The sequence below is a fragment of the Dromiciops gliroides genome, chromosome X, assembly GCF_019393635.1.
Source record: "Dromiciops gliroides isolate mDroGli1 chromosome X, mDroGli1.pri, whole genome shotgun sequence".
In the NCBI taxonomy this organism is placed as follows: domain Eukaryota; kingdom Metazoa; phylum Chordata; class Mammalia; order Microbiotheria; family Microbiotheriidae; genus Dromiciops; species Dromiciops gliroides.
The window spans coordinates 368414-388282 of record NC_057867.1 but is presented as its reverse complement, the minus strand read 5'-3'; the positions used below and the strand labels follow the sequence as shown (position 1 = coordinate 388282).

The 19869-nt window shown below is 45.9% G+C and overlaps 1 non-coding gene across 1 annotated transcript; it reads right to left on the bottom strand.

Annotated features, from left to right (window-relative positions):
• Positions 1 to 19443: 19443 nt before the first annotated feature.
• LOC122734223 lies at positions 19444 to 19607 on the bottom strand. Its single transcript, XR_006354029.1, has one exon. It is a non-coding gene; the product is annotated as a U1 spliceosomal RNA (small nuclear RNA).
• Between the last annotated feature and the right edge of the window lie 262 nt (positions 19608 to 19869).

Genomic DNA, 19869 nt, shown 5'->3' with positions numbered 1-19869 from the left:
TGGTCTAACTTCTAGCTTTTCCTGTATGTCTTCTGGTATCTCCCTCTTCCCTCTGTGTCCTTTTCGGAATACCTTGTCTTTGGATTTGGATTTGGATTTGTCTGTCTGTCTGTCTGTCTCTATCTTTCCTCTCCCACCCTGCCTCCTTCTCCCTGTTTATTTGTCTTCCCAGTTTAGTTCTGCTTTATCTTCATCTGCTTTTCTGTCTTTTTCATGCTTTGTCTGCCTCCTCACCTGCCTTTTCCTCAGTCTATCATCTTCTATATTTGTGTATCTGTCTTGTTGCTGTCACTAGCATGTCAAATAATAGGAGGGATTGTGGAAAAGTGAAAAGATTTTTGCACAAACGAAACAAATGAAGCAAAAAATAGAAACAGACAACTGAGGGAAGATGCCTTTCAGCAAGCTTCTCTGATAAAGGTCTCATTTCCAGGCTATATAAAGAATCAATTAAATTTATAAGAATAAGAGCCATTCCCTAACTGATAAATAATCAAGGCATATAAATGGACAGTTTTCTTTCTTTTAAATATATTTAATTTTTTTTTAAGTACAGAGGCTTTTTTTTTTTTGTGGGGCAATGGGGGTTAAGTGACTTGCCCAGGGTCACACAGCTAGTAAGTGTCAAGTGTCTGAGGCCAGATTTGAACTCAGGTCCTCCTGACTCCAGGGCCGGTGCTTTATCCACTGCACCACCTAGCTGCCCCAGAGGCTTTTTTATTTTCTCTTTTTTTGTTGTTCCACATTCTATTTCCTCCCTCTTCTACCACCCAAATAGAAGGCAAGAGAAACAAAACCTATTACAAATATGGATAATCACGCAAACAAATTTCTGAATTAGCCATGTTCCAGACTGGGGGTGGATAGCACATTTCATCTCAAGTCCTTTGGATCTGTGTTGACTCATTCACCAGCAGATCAGCATTCTAAATTTTTCAAAATTGATAATATTTACAATATTGCTGTTACTGTTCTCCTGGTTCTGCCTACTTCACTTTGCATGAATTCATATAGGTCTTTCCAGGTTCTTTCTGAAACTAACCCCTTTATCATTTCTTTTCTTTCTCTTTTTCTTTTTTTTTTGGTGAGGCAATTGGGGTTAAGTGACTTGCCTAGGGTCACACAGCTAGTAATTGTTAAGTGTCTGAGGCTGGATTTGAACTCAGGTCCTCCTGAATCTAGGACTGGTGCTCTATCCACTGCGCCACCTAGCTGCCCCCCCTTTATAATTTCTTATATCATAACAGTATACTGTCACATTTATATACCATAAGTTGTTCAGTCATTCCCCAATTGATGGGCATCCCTTTGGTTTCCAATTCTTTGCCATCACAAAAAGAGCTGCTATAACCATTTTTGTACATATGTGTCCTTTCCCTCTTTCTTCAATCTCTTTATGGTAAAGCCTTAGTAGCAATATTTCTGGATCAAAGGGTATACACAGTATAGTAACTTTGGTGGGGGTTCATAGTTCCAAAGTACTTTCCAGACAAGTGAAGACAGGTCTTGAATGGTCAAGCAAATAACTGGTAGTGAATATGTTCACAGGAAATAAGGAGGTGCATGGCAAATAGGAAGACAAATTAGTGAACAATTAGGGGAAAATCCTCAGCACTGAGCTCACTCACTTGTGGGTTCAGAGCCTCAGTAACTTGTATTTTTCTCCTCGTGGTGAGTTGGACTGGGCCAGGATGAGCCTGGCCTAAAAGCTTTCCAAAAATGGGTACTACAAATCTGTGCCTTCATTTCTGTGATGATTAGAGAAAATAAGAGAAAGGCACTGGTCTGGGCATAGACATTTTCCTTGCAAATTTGGATTCATGTTTCTAAAACATGTAACTTCCCTAACGGTCAAATTCTATTTCACCAAATTACAGGGAATATTACTTTCTAAAAATTTATGGGACAAAACAAGCATTCCCACAACATAGTACAATAAAAAAGATGCTAGCTTTTATTTCTTTGTCTTGTAGCGTATGGGTGTCTTTGTATGTTTCGAAGGGAGACAGAATAGACATATCGAGCCTTTTATCCCTCCACTGTTCTCCAAAGTTGGACTTTACTTCTTGCTAGAAGGAGAAGCAAGCAGTTGGGGACAGATGCTTGGCAACTCTGCTCTCCTCAGAGAGTAGGGAGGGTCTGGGTTAGCATTATTTCTATCTGCTTCTGCTTCTGCTTCCTTACATATTAGTCTAAGAGATGTAAATTTGACCCAGTTCCCTATATATTTTAGAAACGAGACCTTTGTCAGAGGAACTTACTACGAAGATCTCCCCCCACCAGTTTTGTTTTTGTTTTTTGCTTTTCTTCTATCTTTAGCTGCATTAGTTTTGTTGGTGCAAAACCTTTTCAATTTTACGTGATTGAAATGACCCATTTTACCTCACGTGAACCTATCTCTTGTTTGGTCATGGACTCTTCTTCCCCATCCATAGACAGGTAATTTCTTCCCTGCTCCACTAATTTGTTTATGATATCACCCTTTACGGCTAAACCATGCATCCATTTTGAGTTTATCTTGGTATGTATGAGACGCGAGATGTTGATCTATGCCTAGTTTTTGCTAGTATGATGTTTGAAAATATATGAGGGTGGGGGCAGCTAGGTGGTGCAGTGGATAAAGCACTGGCCTTAGATTCAGGAGGACCTGAGTTCAAATTCAGCCTCAGACACTTGACACTTAACTAGCTGTGTGACCCTGGGCAAGTCACTTAACCCTCATTGCCCTGCAAAAAAAAAAAAGAAAGAAAAAGAAAAAGAAAATATATGGGGGTTCCTGTCTCTGTTTTAGGTTTTAGGGAACTTAATATATTGCTACTTATAAATTAGAGTCTATAGCACCAGTCTTTGGCATTAAGCATTTATTAAAGCATATTAAATGTTAATAATGTTAATATGAATATATTGTGGGGACCAATTTTTAATTGGGGAGTGTTAGCTAAGCGGCTTGCTGCAATATTGGGGCAAGGAAGGAGACAGCCTCCCTCAAAACAGAGCAGGATTTATTTAATAAGAACGAACTTAAAAAAACACAAACAGGATCAGTAGGATCAAGGGAAAGGAAATAAAATGGGGAAAGGGAAATTATACAACCTGAACACCACCAATACCCAGGAATCAGCTGAGAACACACAGCAACATCCTGTCGCCTTCCAGCTTCAAGCTAGAATGGTGGGAAACCCTCCCTTCTTCCCGGCAGACCATAGGCTAACCACACACAGCCCCCAGCCAATTGGCTGGCCACTCTGATAGTCACATGACTGCCCTCACTGGGCTTCCAATCATAATTTTGCCAGGCGCATGTAGGCGTTGGTGAGTGGCGATGACATGAGGTGCCAGCACCATGGCAACAGCTATAACCAGTGGGTGGAGTGCCATGCCATTTGTGGAGCCCCAGAGGCCAGTGTGCATGCCAAGGTTTTGTTTTTTTTTTAAATTCTAGCCAAAAGATGGAGTCATAAAAACCTCAAATAACAATTAATTCTTTACAATATGGATCACCTGGATTTTATGGAGGTGCCTTATTATCCTTTTTTTTTTTTTTAGGCAATGGGGGTTAAGTGACTTGCCCGGGGTCACACATCTAGTAAGTGTCAAGTGTCTGAGGTCATATTTGAACTCAGGTACTCCTGAATCCAGGGCTGGTGCTTTATCCACTGCGCCACCTAGCTGTCCGGTGCCTTATTATCCAAAAGTATTTTTTATGAAACCCTAGGTTAATAGGAGCAAATTGTCCTTCAACTGAACTCCAAACTGAACCCAGATAGCTAGCTGATAAAAGTCCCTACCTGGTGACTTCTTTTTCCTAAGGATAGCAAGTCTCTATCTTATGGAGACATCTCTGCATCCTCATCCTTGCCAAACCCTTCTTTGGAATCCTATAATCTTCTCATGATGCCTCTGTTACATCCATTCTTGTTACAGTATTTGCTTTGGGTTGATTTGTATCATGCTAATGAAGTTATTCTGTAACCTGTGAGCAAAGAAACCTTAAAAATCCTGAGCTTCCTTCTGAGGAGGGGGGTCTCCAACATGATCATGTTATATTTCTTCTTGGGACAAAAATTAAATTGGTATTATGTTTTTTCTGTCTGTCTCTGATCTGCTTTTTTTTTTGGGGGGGGGGGAACTGGGCCATGGGGGTTAAGTGACTTGCCCAGGATCACACAGCTAGTAAGTGTCAAGTGTCTGAGACCGGATTTGAACCCAGGTACTCCTGAATCCAGGGCCGGTGCTTTATCCACTGCGCCACCTAGCTGCCCCCTCTGATCTGCTTTTTAAGCCATGTTTTCTGATCTGATTTTGGTAGGAGGAGGTATGAAAACAAATTGTAGGAGATATTATAAGATATTATAATTTCTCTGATCTGTTTATTCATTCTGTTTGTAGGAGACAGGCAGATTAAACTATATTTTAATTTTCAACAGTAAAAAAGAAAGCACATGGGGCAGCTAGGTGGCACAGTGGATAGAGCACTGGCTCTGGAGTCAGGAAGACCTGAGTTCAAAAATCAGCCTCAGACACTTAACACTTACTAGCTGTGTGACCTTAGGCAAGTCACTTAACCCCAATTGCCTCACAAAACAAAAAAAAAAAGAAAGAAAGCACATGACTCCAACAGTTCAGAAGCCCTACAGTAGGAGAGAGAGCAAGGGAGGGAGAGAGTGGGGGCTGCCTGGCTGCCTCCTCCAGTGTCCCAGGCCTAGCATAAAATCCCAGGGTGGGGAGAGGTGCAGCATGAAGAGCAGGGGAACGAAGAGAGTGTGACCCCCCTCTCCCCAGAGTTTTTTCCTCTCTCAGGTAGAGGTGGGTCACTGCACATTGACCCAAACTAATTGGCCTATCCATTGATTGACATGACTTGGCGGGTTGGCTAGGTGAGTTAACTTCCTTTAGGTAGTCAGGAAGGTCAATCTACATTTCTTTTGCAAATTCTATTGACTCTGAGCTGGCCTTAAAAGAAGTCAGGCAAGGCTCCCTCGAGTAGGGGGCCCTCTGGGTCCCCCAGAACCTCATGATTTTTTCACATTAGACTACTCTCCAGTTTTCCCATGTTTTTAGCGAATAGTGAGTTCTTGCCCCAATAGCTGGGATCTTTGTTTTTATTAAACACGATTATATTGTGTGCTTACATTATGTGATCATACTGTATATCTAATCTGTTCCACTGACCAACCATTCTTTTTCTTATCGAGCACCAAAATGTTTTGATGATTAGAGCTTTATAGTAGAGTTGAGATCTGGTACTGATAGCTCCCCTTCCTTCCCATTTTTCTTTTCATTGATTCTCTGGTGTTCTTGACCTTTTGCTCCTCCAGATGAGTTTTGTTATATATTTTTAATCTCTACAAGGTAATTCCTTGGTAATTTGATTGGTGTGGCACCAAATAAGAAAATTGATTTAGGTAGTAAAGGAATGAGTGTTATTTTGTCAGAAGCCTTTTCTGCATTTATTGGAATTATTATGTGATTTTTGCTGTTTTTGTTTGTTCTTTGACAGTCTTTCCCATTGTTTAAATATCTGCCTAGTACTCACATCTCCTTAGCCCTCATCAATAGGAAATCTCATCATGCTGCAAGATTAAATCTACAAGGTCCTTACTTCTCATCAATACCCTCTGATTGGACCCTATAGATTTGTTTGGGTCCTAGGTGACCCTCTTCTTAGTAGCCCATATCGGCTGGTATCTTGTTCTCTAGAAGGCTATAAAAATCAGGTTGTGACTTAATTAAATGGAAAGAGAATGTGATACAGAATTGATGCACCAGATGTATCATATCATATCATAGTATGTATCATTCTATCAGCCAAATGATTGGTCAGAGTCCATTTGAGTTTAGGCCTGACTCACTCCAATCTCCTGGTGGCTTCAGATTAGATCTTGAGATAAAATGAGACACTCCTAGGTTATTCAAAATTCAACGAAATGAGATTTACTTAGTTCTAGCAGGGGAAAGTTATTCCACAAGCATATATTGAATGTGCTGCTGAATGGAGTCATTCTTATTTGGAGTCATGTTCTACTCTTGGTGACCCTGTGGACCGTATCACACCAATACTATTCATGGGGTTTTCTTGGCAAAGGTTTGCCATTTCCTTTTCCAGGGGATTAAGGCAAACAGAGGTTAAGTAACTTGTCCAGGGCCACACAGCTAGTAAGTATCTGAGGCTGGATTTAAACTTAGGTCTTCCTAACTCCAGGCCCAGTACTCTAGCCACAAGCTACCTAGCTGTCTCAAATGAGTGGAGTTAGAGAAAATTAAAAGCATGCATCAACCCAAAAAATTATGAAAGCAACCAGTATAACTAAATGAAGGTCTTTAATCGGGGCAGAGAAGTTATAACTCAGGGTAGTGCATAGCAGATGCTAAGAAAACCTGAAGTGTGGGGTTGGAAACAGAGTTTATATAGGGAACAAATGATGGGGAAAACCCCACCCAAACAGGGAGCACAGAAAAAGGCTGCCCTTGGGGTTGATTATCCTTTGTTTCACCAGTTAAGTTTCTTGCATAAAGCAAGAGTCATGAGATTCTTTGGGAGATCTACAAAGTAATCAGAGGCTGGATTTGACAAACCAACTAGTTACTTCTTTATTTCTGTCCATTATGAAGAGGTGGCCCTTTTTCTTGCCAAGACAAAGCAGGTTCCTACATGCATTCTCTGTCCCATCCTATTTTCTTTATTTTTCTTTATTTTGTTTTTTTAGTGAGGCAATGGGGGTTAAGCGACTTGCCCAGGGTCACACAGCTAGTAAGTGTTAAGTGTCTGAGGCTGGATTTGAACTCAGGTCCTCCCGACTCCAAGGCCAGTGCTCTATCCACTGCAGCGCCACCTAGCCACCCCATCCTATTTTCTTTAGAAGATTGCCCTATCATCTCCACTCTGTCACTTATCTTCAATTTCTCCTCCCGGGTTACTGTTTTCAAATATGTCCATGTCTCCCCTTCCACACTTGATCTACATACCCCTGCTAGCTATTGTCCTACATCTCTGCTCCCTTTTATGGCTAAACTAGAGAAGACCATCTATAGCCTGTGCTTCTACTTCCTTTCCTCTCATTCCCTTCTTAACTCTCTACAATCTGGTGTTTGACCTCATCGTTCAAAGACACAGTTCTCTCCAAAGTTATCAGTGATTTCTCCATTGCCAGATCTTAAATCGCCTCATCCTTCTTGACTTCTCTACAGCCTTTGACATTGTTGAACACCTTTTCCTTGATCCTCTATTCTCTGGGCTTCCTGATTCTCCTCTTAACCACTCCATCTCAGTCTCTTTTGCTGGATCTTAATCTAGGTGACACCCACTACCCCTTTGGGAGCTCATTATGCTCCTGAGCTTTTTAATCTGGTACAGTAACCATTAATTTAGAATCAGCAGAAGCGTCTTCCCTTCGATTCCCTCAGAGATGAGGCTCTGAGATTGTTCGTGACCTCCCAGCAGGGCTTGGAGATATGACAATGCTTGCATCTTCTGTACACTAATTCTTTCTGATTCAACAGGATTTCTTTAAGGCTTCCATGTGGCCTTAGGGTGATTAGTTTCAGTTGCCATTTTTACTTCCCATAGTTCTTTGGGAATTCTAAGTGGCCAGGGGTAAAGCTGAGAATTTAGGGTTAGGGTTAAAAGGGAGTTAGGGTTATGGAACAAAGAAGAAAATTCTTTGTCTCACTGGCTTTTTCATATGCAATTGATGTATTGTTTTCAATATTTCTACTGCAGTAGCAGGCTTGCCCCTTTGCTTTTCAACACCTTTTAGACCCCTTAAACCTTATGAGTTAGAAGTATTATCTTCCCATGTAGGAATGTAAACAGTTTAATATTTTAATGTCCCTCATGATTTCATTTTCCTGTTTATCTTTTTATGCTTATCTAGGGTCTTGTATTTGAAAGTCAAATTTTCTATTCAGTTCAGGTCTTTTCATCACAAATGACTGAAAGTCCTCTTTTTCATTGAAGTCCCATTTTTCCTCTGAAAGATTATACTCAGTTTTGCTGGGTAGGTGATTCTTGGCTGTAGTCCCAGTTCCTTTGCCCTCTGGAATATCATATCCCATGCTCTCTGGTCCTTTAATGTAGATGCTGCTAGATCTTGTTTTATCCTTATTGTAGCTCCACAGTATTTTAATTCCTTTTTTTCTAGCTGTTTGCAATATTTTCTCCTTGACCTTGGAGCTCTGGAATTTGGCTATAATATTCCTGGAGGAATATTAAACCTTAAGATTTTGCTGAAATCTCAATTGGTGGGGCTTGTCCCTCTTAAAAGCATATATTTCAGTTGTAGTGTTACTTGTATTAGGGAGAACACTTTCTAGAACTCTACCTGCATAAGGGAAAGCTTCTCATTTCTGTACAAAAGAAAGTCCCTTTCTTGAATTCTGGATCCATATCAAGGTGGAGGGTGGGGGGGGGGTAGGAGAAAGAGGGGAAGAAACCTTTGTAGAGCTCACTAGTCAAAGAAAAGTTAATTTCTTCCTATCTAGACAAGAGAAAGGCCAGGTGGTTTGTTTAACCTCCCCATCTCTCCACTGCCCCCCCCTTTCTCTCTCTCATCTCCCTCCCCATCTTCTCTCTTTTCATTCCTGTCCCTCCCTCTCTCTTCCTGCCTCTTCCATCCTCTCTCTTCCTCATCCTTCCTTTTTTTTTCTCCCTCTCTGCAAGGAAACCCTTTTTCAGGTTCTTTTCCTGTATGAGGGAAGGCCTCCCCTGGAACTTCTCTCATCAGTTTTTCCAGAAATACTGCTGATTTGGGGGGATTTCTGCATCTTGGTATCAACAGTTTCTTCTCTGCTTCTGTGGGTTCTTTAAACAGGGATAAGGCCTGGATCTGGCTGGCTCATGTTTGTCTTTCACTTTGCTCTCTTTTCTTCTGAATATAGCCAGCATTTATGTGAAATTACAGTGAGGAAAAGGAGTTGGCCCATCCTAACCCTGCCCTTATTGCAACCGTTTTCACCCAGTACCTGATCTCCTGATTCTCCCATCTCATTCTGAACCAAGTTTTCACAATGCCTTCATGGTGTGATGTTTAAAATCTAAACTGTGGTTGCCTTAAATTAGAAGCTTTAGCACCCGTCCTTGGGCATTAAACATTTGTTAAAGCATACAGACATTCCCATGGAGTTCAGAAAGTTAAGAAAAAAGCCTATTTAGCCTAGAGTTCCAGCCTGGTCTGGTTCTTCCTCAAGTCTTCTGCCACAAGCCTGCTTCAGTCACAAACTCTCTCCAGCAAACTCATTGTGGAAGCTTTTTATAGGTCTGGAGCAGAGGGGTGGGCCCTTACACACTGCTTCAAGCTGATTGGTTGGCATCATCCAAATCCATTGGTTCTGAAGGTGTTCTCAAGGTGTGATTACAATCCAGTTAACCTGAAGTAGGCTAATCAGCAGTTAATCACTCTCACTTGATTCAATCAGTCTAGATTAATCTCCAGGTGGGTCTTTGAGTATCTGCTAAATCTCATTATTTCATCACAAAGGCAAAGCAACCTCTAGCTGGCAAAAACAAAACAAAACAAAAAAAGGATGACAAAAAGGTCTTTAGGTCAGAACTGTAAGGACTAGTGAGATTTGAATGGAGGATGAGTAGAGATGGCCAAGAGCATGGAATGTGCACTGGAGAAAAGGAGAGTCAGGAAAGGTGAATACAAACAAGTACCAAAAGTCTGAACATGTCCCAAGTCTGAGTAGCTAATAGACAATTGCAGGATAGGGAAGGCCCAAAAGTTTGGTGCAGCCAGTAAGCCCAAAGTCCGTGGAGGTATAGTAGTTTGTGCATCAAGGGGGCACAAAGTCTAGGGGCAGGAGCCTAGACAAGGAGACTGAGCATCTGCTATCCAGGACCTTGGAAAAGATGTCTGGGCATTGAGATCTCCAGAACTTTTCCTCTTTTTCATTGAAGTTCCAGGCAAAGAAGTGGAGGTCAGAAATCCAAGTAAGGAGAACAGATTGGGCACTGGTCAGCAATGAGGAGAAGAATGGAGACTCCTGAGCAGTCGGGATTATTTCATTCCTTGTCCTTGGATTCCCTACACCTGGCACATAGTAGGTGCTTGATAAATGCTTCTGGATGAAGAATGAAAGGAGCTTGACCCAGAGCTACCCTTTTAGCTGAACTACCTTTTGTTCTTTTTTTTTGGGGGGGTGAGGCAGGGCAATGAAGGTTAAGTGACTTGCCCAGGGTCACACAGCTAGTGTCAAGTGCCTGAGGTCGGATTTGAACTCAGGTCCTCCTGAATCTAGGACTGGTGCTCTATCCACTGTGCCACTTAGCTGCCCCCTGAACTACCTTTTGATATGATGGGAGTCAAGTCCTAAGGGCAGTGGCCTTGAGGATGGCAGGTGCAAGAGGACAAGGTCAAGGGTCTAGGGAGAAGAGCAGATCCAGACATCCATCTGTCCTCCAAAGCCCTTTCCAGCTCCAGGCTTCTAAGTGAGCTCTCCACTCTGAACAAAGAAGTCTCAGTGCCAGGCTCTGATCAGGCCTTGCCCCTCCCTTTGCTCATTCTATTCCTGATAGTTGGCTCTGGGAGTTCTGGCCAGTCATATTGTCCCCACCCTTGTACCTCTTCTCCCTTGGATTGAAAAAGACGATGTTGGCCATTAGTGGGCAATCAATCATATGTGCCATGCACTCTCGAAATGATAGAATGTCCTTAGAGACCCTCACTATCTGACGCAGAAGCAAACTGAGGCCTAGGCAGGGAAAGGGCTTTGCTCAAGGTCACGGCACTACTTAATGGATGACGTCATTCAACTTCTTTTCTTTTTCAGATATTTAGTTAGTCAGAAACATTTATTAAATACCTACTATGTGCCAGACACTGTGCTAAGCTTCTGGAATTTGAGTTCCCTATCTAGACTGTATCTTTTTTTTTTTTTTTTTTAGCGAGGCAATTGGGGTTAAGTGACTTGCCCAGGGTCACACAGCTAGTATGTGTCTGAGGCCGGATTTGAACTCAGGTACTCCTGACTCCAGGGCCGGTGCTCTATCCACTGCACCACCTAGCTGCCCCTAGACTGTATCTTTATACAGCTAAGTTATATACAGCAGGTGAAACACTCATTAACAGTGGGGATAGGGGCAGCTAGATGGCGCAGTGGATAGCACTGGCCCTGGAGTCAGGAGTACCTGAATTCAAATCCAGCTCCAGACACTTAACACTAGCTGTGTGACCTTGGGCAAGTCACTTAACCACAATTGCCTCACTAAAAAACCAAACCAAAACCAAAACAAACAGATGAAAAAACCCAGTGGGGATTATTGGAGTTTAACTCCTGTAGGACATTGGAAGATACAAGGAGAATGAGTAGAAGGTTGGTGGGGGAGTACAATGGGAATTCTGTGGGAACAGGCATTGATCCAACATGTGAGTAAAAATGACCCTAATTAGGGAAAAAATAAGGGGAAAAAGCCAAGTGCAAAAGTCTCAGGGACCTCCAGTGGTCCACAGATCACATTTTGAGAACACTGTGTTAGAAAATGATGGATGGGGCAGCTAAGTGGTGCAGTGGATAGAACCCTGGAGTCAGGAGGACCTGAGTTCAAATGTGACCTTAGACACTTACTAGTTGTGTGACCCTGAAAAGTCCTCCCATACTTGAGGGGATCCTGAGATCAGCTGAGTCACAGTACTCTGATGACCTGTTGACTACAACCATTTCTATTAGATATACCAAAGCTGAAGATAAACCCACTGTGTCTTTGTTGTATATCTTTACCATGTTAGGGAAAAGTAAACTTCCTTTTCATTAAAAAAAGAGAAAGAAGAAGAAGAAGAAGAAGAAGAAGAAGAAGAAGAAGAAGAAGAAGAAGAAGAAGAAGAAGAAGAAGAAGAAGAAGAAGAAGAAGAAGAAGAAGAAGAAGAAGAAGAAAGGAAGGGGTGAGAAGGTTCAGTGAGGCTGTTATATGAGACGGGCTCTTTCCTCCCTGTTCTCCCTTCTTCTTTGGAGGCTAGTGACTGAGGGTGGAATATACTAGAAAAGGAAAAGAGTGGGGGCACCCTTCTCCATCTTGCTTGCTGATCACATCTGATAGGGTAGACCAAGAAGGCCTAGAAGGGATATCTTCTCCTTCCCTCTTAAGGGCTAATGCCAGGGTGGACCATGCTAGCAAAGGACAAAAGGTGGCCAGAGAAGAGTGGTTTAGGGGTGGAGAGGCTTTGCACAGGAATGGGGAACCTAACTCTAAGGGTCCTTGTGCTTGAGGATGTCTCAGAGGGAGGAAACCACCAGGGCAGGCTGGGAATGACTAACAGCGATCTCCCCTGTCTTCTCCCCCTTCCCTTTTTCAAGTCAAAGAACAAAGGTTGAACTTGTTACAAAAGGAGGAAGGGTGGGGGGACTTGACTTCCTCCTCTTTGGGCTTGTTGATGATGCAGAGGAAGGAGCCTGAGTGGGTAAGCTAGGAGGGGCTGGAGGGGCTGGAGGGGCTAACTCCTTCCTCTCCTCCTCTTCTACATCTTGTGGGCTAATGCTTGGGGATGGAACAAGGTGGAAGAGGAGGAGAGGTGGGGAGAGAAAGGCGGCCAGAGGGACTTGGTGGGGGCCGTCAGCTCAGGGTTTTCCTTCCCTCTGCTGCCGGTGGGGTTTAGGGGGGAGGAGCCTGTGTAAGGATGGGATGAGTGGCAGAGGAGGGCTGGGTTTTTTTTGCTCCCGGCCCCCTCACTCCTCCCCTTCCCCGGTGCTGCTGCGGACCTTGAGAAGAAGGATCGGGCAGTGAATCATGAATGGTGTGGGCATGGGCGGGTCACCTGCTTTGTGCCAGGGACTGGATGCGGGACGGGGGAGCAAACAGGGCAAGGGCAATCGGGTGTCCTCCCTCTCCCTCCCCTCTTCCTTCCCCTTGCTACTGGTGAGGCACAAAGAGCTAGGTAGGGACAGAAGGTGGAACATGGGGGTGGCAGAGCTTGGAGCTCTGCCTGCCCTTCTACTGCCCAGAGGGAGGAGTCTCCCTGGGCGGGTTAGGAAAGACTCAAGAGGTTCTCTCCTCCCTTGCCTTTTTCACGCCAAAGAACAAAGGTGGAACATGCTAGAAGAGGAGGAAGGGCGGGCAGAGAAGATGGGGCACTTTGCGTGGGAGGGGGCGTGTTCGATTCTCATTGGGCTTGCAATGGCGCAGAGGGAGGAGTCTGATTGGGCAAGCTGCTATGGGCTGCCTCCACCTTGTGACCAATGCCTGAGCATGGAACATGCTAGAAAAGGAGGAAGGGCAGGCAGAGGGACGTACGTGTGTGTGTGTGTGTGTGTGTGTGTGTGTGTGTGTGTGTGTGTGTGTGTGTGTGTGTGTGTGTGTGTGTGTGTGTGTGTGTCTGCGTCTGCTGCTGGTGGTTAGGAGGGAGGAGCCTGTGGAAGGCTGGGATGAGTGGCAGGGCTGGGGGGGGGGTGTTTTTGTGCTGTGTTCCTCCCCTGCCTCCCCTTCCCCTGTGCTGCTGCAGACACTCGGAGGAAGGATCGCTCAGTGCCCCCGTGGATGGCCGGCGCTCGCTTTGGGCCAAACGCTGGATGCGGGGCAGGGCAGTGGTGTTAGAGCCCCCTCGCTCCCTTCTTCTCCTTCTCCCTTCTTCCCTCTCTTTGCCCCTGCTGACAGTGATTGCATAGAAGTAGCAAAGGGCAGAGGCTGGGACTTGGGGTGGGGGCGGAGAGCAGAGCTCAGAGGTTTTCCTGCCCTTCCCCTCTGCTGGGGGCGCGGAGGGCACAGAGAGAGGAACCCACCTGGGGTTCTCCCCCCTCTTCTCCCCCTTCTCTCCCCCATGCTGATATTGAGGGCACTGGGGGGGGGAGGAGCCTTCAAAAGGCTAGGGTGATGGTGTGGGAGGGAGGGGGAGGGAGGGGGGAGGCACTTCCCCCTCCCTCCCCATTTACCCTGGGCTGCTGCAGGCCCTGGCAGGAAGGATGGACAAGCCCAGCTAAGAGACTCCTTCTCTCTTTCTGCAGATGGTGTGGCAGGAGGGAGGAGTCTGGGAGGCTCCTTGGCCATTTCTCTGCCTGCCCACAGGGCTCAGGGTCAGCAGCCTGAGCTCACATCAGACCCTGCCTCAGACCCTCAGTTGTTGTGTGGCCCTGGGTCAGTCTCTGAGCCTCTGTTTCCCAATCTGCAAAATAGCAGCACCTCCCTCCCAGGGTTGTCAGGGGACTCGAATGGGAAGGGTTCTCACTCTGTGCTGGCCACCATGCCTAGCCACCCCCGACCCCACCCCCACTAACCAAGGGTATTCCTTGCTAGACTGGGGCGGGAAGTAGAGGTGGGGACCAGTCCTGTCAAGGCTTGGCATGGAGGCCTTTCCTGCCCTTCCCATCCGGCCTTGCAGCTGATGCCACTGAGCGTGGGGCAGAGCTTTGTCAGGGCTGGTGGTAGGACAGGGAGCCCTTTTCATTCTGAGGTGAGCCATTGAACAACAAGCAGGCTAAACTAGACGACTTCCAGGCCCCCTTGAGCTTCCAGAGTGTTGTGGAGGAGATGGAGTGCAAAGCAGACCCTGTGAGACACAGAGGCTCAGCTGAACTTGATGATCCACGTGGATGCCAGAGGACTGATGGTGAACCTTGTTCTCTCCTCTTCACAGAGGTGGTGGACTGCAGGTGCAGAATGAGACACACGGGTTTTCACCACTCCCTTCCCATAAGATCCAACACCTCTTTTCTGCCCACCTGGGCATGTGTGAGTGAGTTGGTGGTCCTCTCTGCCTGCCTGCCTGCCTGCCTGCCTGTTGTCTCTGTCTCTCTCCCTCTCCCTCCCTCTCTGTCTCTCTCTCCCCTCCCTCTCTGTCTCTGTCTCTCTCTGTCTCTATCTCTCACGTCCTGGAACAGGCACGGGTGGTGTGGGGGGTGTTGGTGGATACTATGTCTCTCTCTAAGTCTTGGAAGGTGGGGCCCAGAGAACAGATTCAGTACTACTAGAGTGGGTGGCTAAGTAGTCCAAGAGTTTGGTGTGTCCTCATTCTATGCCAGCTAGGTGAACCAGTGGATGGAACCCTGGGCCTGGAGTCAGGAAGACCTGAGTGCAGGGCCTCAGACACACTCACTAGCTGTGTGACCCTGGGCAGGTCACTTCACCCTGTCTGCCAGGTCCATCTCTCTACACTCTTACCGGTGGGGACAGTCTCTCTACACTCTCAAGGGACCACTGAGCCTCAGACATAGCCTGTTCCCAACAACCCAGCCTGGGAGGGATGACAGGACCCCCCCCCCCGCTCCCCAGCCAGGAATGTCCATGGGAGAGAGGCTGCCCCTCCAGGCTTTTCACTCCAAAGCTAGTGTGCCCCCCCAGAGTGGGAGAAATGGTGCTGTAGATAGAGCCTTGGGCTTGGGGTCTGGAAGGCTGGGATCCCCCCCAACAGTATCATAAGCCGTGTGACCTTGGGTAAGTCTCCGCACCTCTGAGACACAGATCTCCCCCAATCTGGAAATCGAGGGTGTTGGCCTTGGTGTCTTTGCAGCTCATTTCTGGCCCTCAGGGTGGGCTCTTGGGCACTTCCCATTACAGCAACGCAGAGTGAGGGTTTGGGGGCCCCTGAAGAAGGCAGAGGGGCACTGGCTTCTCGGGCAGGACTGAGTGCACCTTCGAGGTCCAGAGACCTTTGGCCCAGCAGCTCTGCTTTGCTCCCTGCTCTGGAGGAGGTTCTGATTGAGTTCTGCCCACCCACCAGATGGCTTGCTCTGCCCATGCCCATGCCCATGCCCGTGCCTGTGCCCTCACAGGTGCCTGTCATCATGCCCATCCTTGTGTCAAAACCTTTGTCCATGCAACGGCCCCACCCTTGCCCATGCCCATATGTGTGTGTGTGCCCGTGCCCATCGCCAGGCCCTTGGGCTGGGCCTCAGCCTGGGCTTGCCCGTGCCCCGAGTCTCGTTCCCACCCTGCTGTGGCAGAGGGACAGTGGGGAATGCAGGGAGCAGTACGCCTCTCCTCCCCCTGCTCTGGATCTCGGGATCGGGTTCCATTTCTGGTGCTCTGCTGCCATCTAGTGGATGCAAACCTAGTCTGAAGCTCCTCAAGGTAGGTGATGCCATCCCTTTACCTTTCTAGAGCCCAATTACCCTGGACCGAGGTGGAGGAGGACAGTGCGAGGGCTAGAAGCCTTGTTTCCCCGGCCAGGAGCCTCCTCTGGCAGGCCGAATGACAGCCTGGAGAAAGAGAGCTAAGGCGGGAACAGAAAACCAGGAACTGCCAATTCCAAGCAATGCCTGCCCCCTTTGTTGTCACACACCAAGCCCTGAAGCAGGGAGTGTGGCAGCCCTTCGTGGGGTGGGAGCTCTTCGGGGCTCCTTCCGGAAGTGTCGCTTTTGCCACGTCAGCCACCACCACCACGGGACCGTAGGCATCAACTACGTCTTGGGAGACTCTCCTGCTTCTTGGGGACTAGACCTGGAAGGACAGCAGGCTCCTGCCTCGGTACCCTGTCTGCAAAGAGGCACCAACCACCCTGACTCGGGTCTTCAGGGAACGGTCTAGCTTTCACAAAGGCATCTCGATGCCATGACGCTCAAGACACAGATCATTCTCTCTCCTATGTCCCTCAGCCTCCTCACCCAGATACCCCAAGCAAACCAATTTTTTCTCCAAAGTTGTGTATTTCCCTTGAGGGTACCACCATCTTTCCGGTCTCCAGTCTCAACACCTTAGAGTCACCCTAGATTTTCCCCTCTTCCTTATCCCTGTCTACGTGTACTCCAGTAATCTGATCAGTAGCCAAGTCCTTTCAATTCTTTCTCTGTATGGGAGCCCATTCCCCCCACTCACAGTTATCACCCTACTTCAGGACTTCATCAGTTGGCTCTTTCAGTGACCTCCAAATATCTTTCCCTGTTTCCCATGTCTTCCATCTCTCCCATCTCAGACCTACCCTCCACAGAGCTGCTAAGTTGATATTCCTAAAATACAGATCTAGCTTTTCACTCCTCTCCTCTAAAGTCTTCAGTGGCTCCCTATTGACTCCAGGATAAAATCATTACATGGAGCTGACATGTTAATTAATGGCTTCTGACATTTGGGAGGGGAAACACTTGGGCATGGGGGCTTGATATCTTAGCCTTAGAGGAAGAGAATCTCAACCCTTCGGTGACACTCCTAGAACCCTGAAGTGTTTTGGAGATATAGCAGGCCTCACTCTGGAAGCATGAGTACTTCAACACATTTCATTCTCTTCCTTTCACTGCATGCTAGTTGCTACTCAGACACTATTCCATCTCCTACCTCGAGACTTTTGGCTTTGCTATCCCACCTTCTCCAACTCATTTTCCTTAGAAAATTTAAAATTGTGCGTACCCTTTGATCCAGCAGTACCACTAGTGGGTTTGTATCCCAAAGAGATCATAAAAAAGGCAAAGAATTGGAAACTGAGGGGATGCCCATCAACTGGGGAATGGCTGAACAAGTTGTGGTATGTGAATAGAATGGAATACTATTGTTCTGTAAGAAACGATGAGCAGGAGTTCAGAGAAACCTGGAAGGACTTAAGTGGACTGATATCAATTGCAGAATGAGGACAACATTGTACAGAGTAAGAGCAGTATTATATGATGATCATCTGTGAATAACTTAGCTATTCTTATCAAGACAATAATCCAAAACAATTCCAAAGGACTTATGATGAAAAATGCTCTCCACCTCCAGGAAAAGAACTGATGCAGTCTGAATGCAGATCGAAGCAGACTTTTTCACTTTCCTTATTTTTTCATGGTTTTTTTCCCCTTTGGATCTGTGTCTTCTTTTACAACATGACTAAAATGGTCATATATTTTGCACGATTGAACATTCATCACCTATATCAAATTGCTTACCATCTCAGGGAGGTGGGAAATAAGAGGGAGAAAATTTGGAACTCCAAATTTAAAAAAACCAATGTTAAAATTGTCTTTCCATGTAATTAGGGGGAAATAAAATATTATATATAAAAAAGAAGGTCTGGCTTCCTTTGGAGCATAATTCATGTGGCCCTGCTACAGGGAGTCTTTCCTGATCACCTCAAGTGGTGACTGGTCTCTCCTGCTTGAGATGATGTGGTATTTGGTGTGTCATTTTGGTTTACTTTTCGTTGTATGTGCGCACACACCTTCTTACTGGTCAGCAGAGGGGAACCTTCTTGAGGCCCTGGGCTATTTCCTGTTTGTCTTTCTTTCCCAGTGTTTAACATAGTGCTCTGTACCTATCTCTTTGTTGACTTGACTAGATAGTTTCTCCCTATTTCTTAGAGGAAAGGTTAAAAGCCCTAAAGGACCTTCTCTGATGGGAGAAATAGGGCTAGTGAGTAGTTTCCATCACATGGGCTGCCAGCTCCCTATAAGTAAACAGTAGGAGACGGCTGCCACAAAAGTTCTTCCCTTATCTCTAGGACTGTGCACTGCATATGGCAAATGCTTAATATCAGACTCTTCCTGAATTTCTGCAGAACTTTCTGAGTTCCTTTCATGTGATCAAGAGCATTCGGGTCTGCACATGTGCTCTTCTCCCACCACTCCATTTCTTGGCTTCAAGGAGTTTCCTCCTCCTCATGAAATCCCAGTTAGTCAGTAAATATTATATACCTACTTTGTGACAGGCACTCCTCTCCTCTAAGATCAAGATTCCTAATTCCTTAATTTGCTCCTTTTATGAGATACATTCAAAGCCTGTAGCCATCCTTGGTTGCCTCTCTGTGGACACTTCATGGCTCATCAATGTCCTCCTTAAACCATGATGCCTAGAATTGAACTCAACACTTATATCATATCAAAGGTACAGGACTGGACAGCCCATGAGGCCTCTGAGAAAAGGGTATGTATAAACTGAGGGTTGTCCTTGGGGCAAGCCTTTGATATTCCATAATTCCTTCTTTCCCACAGATTCTTCCCCTTTCTCCCCTAGACTCATGCTCCAACCCCATGGGTCAGAAGATAAACAGACTTTGGGGCTAAAGAAGAATCCACTCTCTGCCACATCTGCACTGTCTGAGGTATTCACGGCATTTTCTCTCCACATAGGACACTTCACAGAGATGATTTATGCAGACCATTCTCATCTTTCTCCAAGGAGCTTACTGGATCAGGACACCCCCTTCTATCTCTAGAAGGTCAGAATCTCAAGATCTTGAACTTGAGAACTTGGAAACTTAAGAATTCAGGATTAACTGTTAGGTGTTGCCCAGGATATCTTTCTTCTCTGACAAGATTAGGTTCTGGGGTCACAATGCCTAGAGAATTAAAAATTTCCCTTCCTTCACACAGAATTTGATGTCCATAACCATTGTCCATGAGGTATGCTCTAGATTAAGCATTTTCACAGATTTGAACTGGAGCTACATTCAGAAGGCACCAGTCCACCAGGATCTGCTCCTTTTGGTCTGTCTCCTTCCTGCTTGGCAATTTCCAGAAAGAAAAGAGAGACAATGTTGTAAGGGAAGAGGCCTTGAGCTCTCCCTAACCAAGGTCAACATGTGTCACTTGGCTGTTGTTGTTGTTTTTTTTTCTTAGGGGAGAGTGCGAATGCAGTCCCCCACTACCACAAATTATGCAGTCGAGTTTCCCGCATTTGGGGAAATTGCAGGGGTCAGCCCTGGAGGAGTGCAATGGATAAGCCTCGCCCTGGGGAAACCACCTTCGTGATCATGGAATCACCCCTGCCAGGTAAGTATTATCACTTGGTTTTATACCTTGATTTTTGTTCTTTCATTTGAGGTGATGGAGAGTGAGCCATCATAAGGTTCTCTGTTGGAATTGGCACCCAAGGCAATCCAGTTTGGGAGTCCTGAGCTGGAGAATGACCTTGGGCACTCAGCCCAGTGGTGGCTGAATGGAAAATCCATCCAAAAGCAGTGCTGTATTTAGATATGACCTTGGTGGAAACAATGCTATGTAGAAACTATATTAAATCTGAGCCTTGGTCTCTCCCAGGGA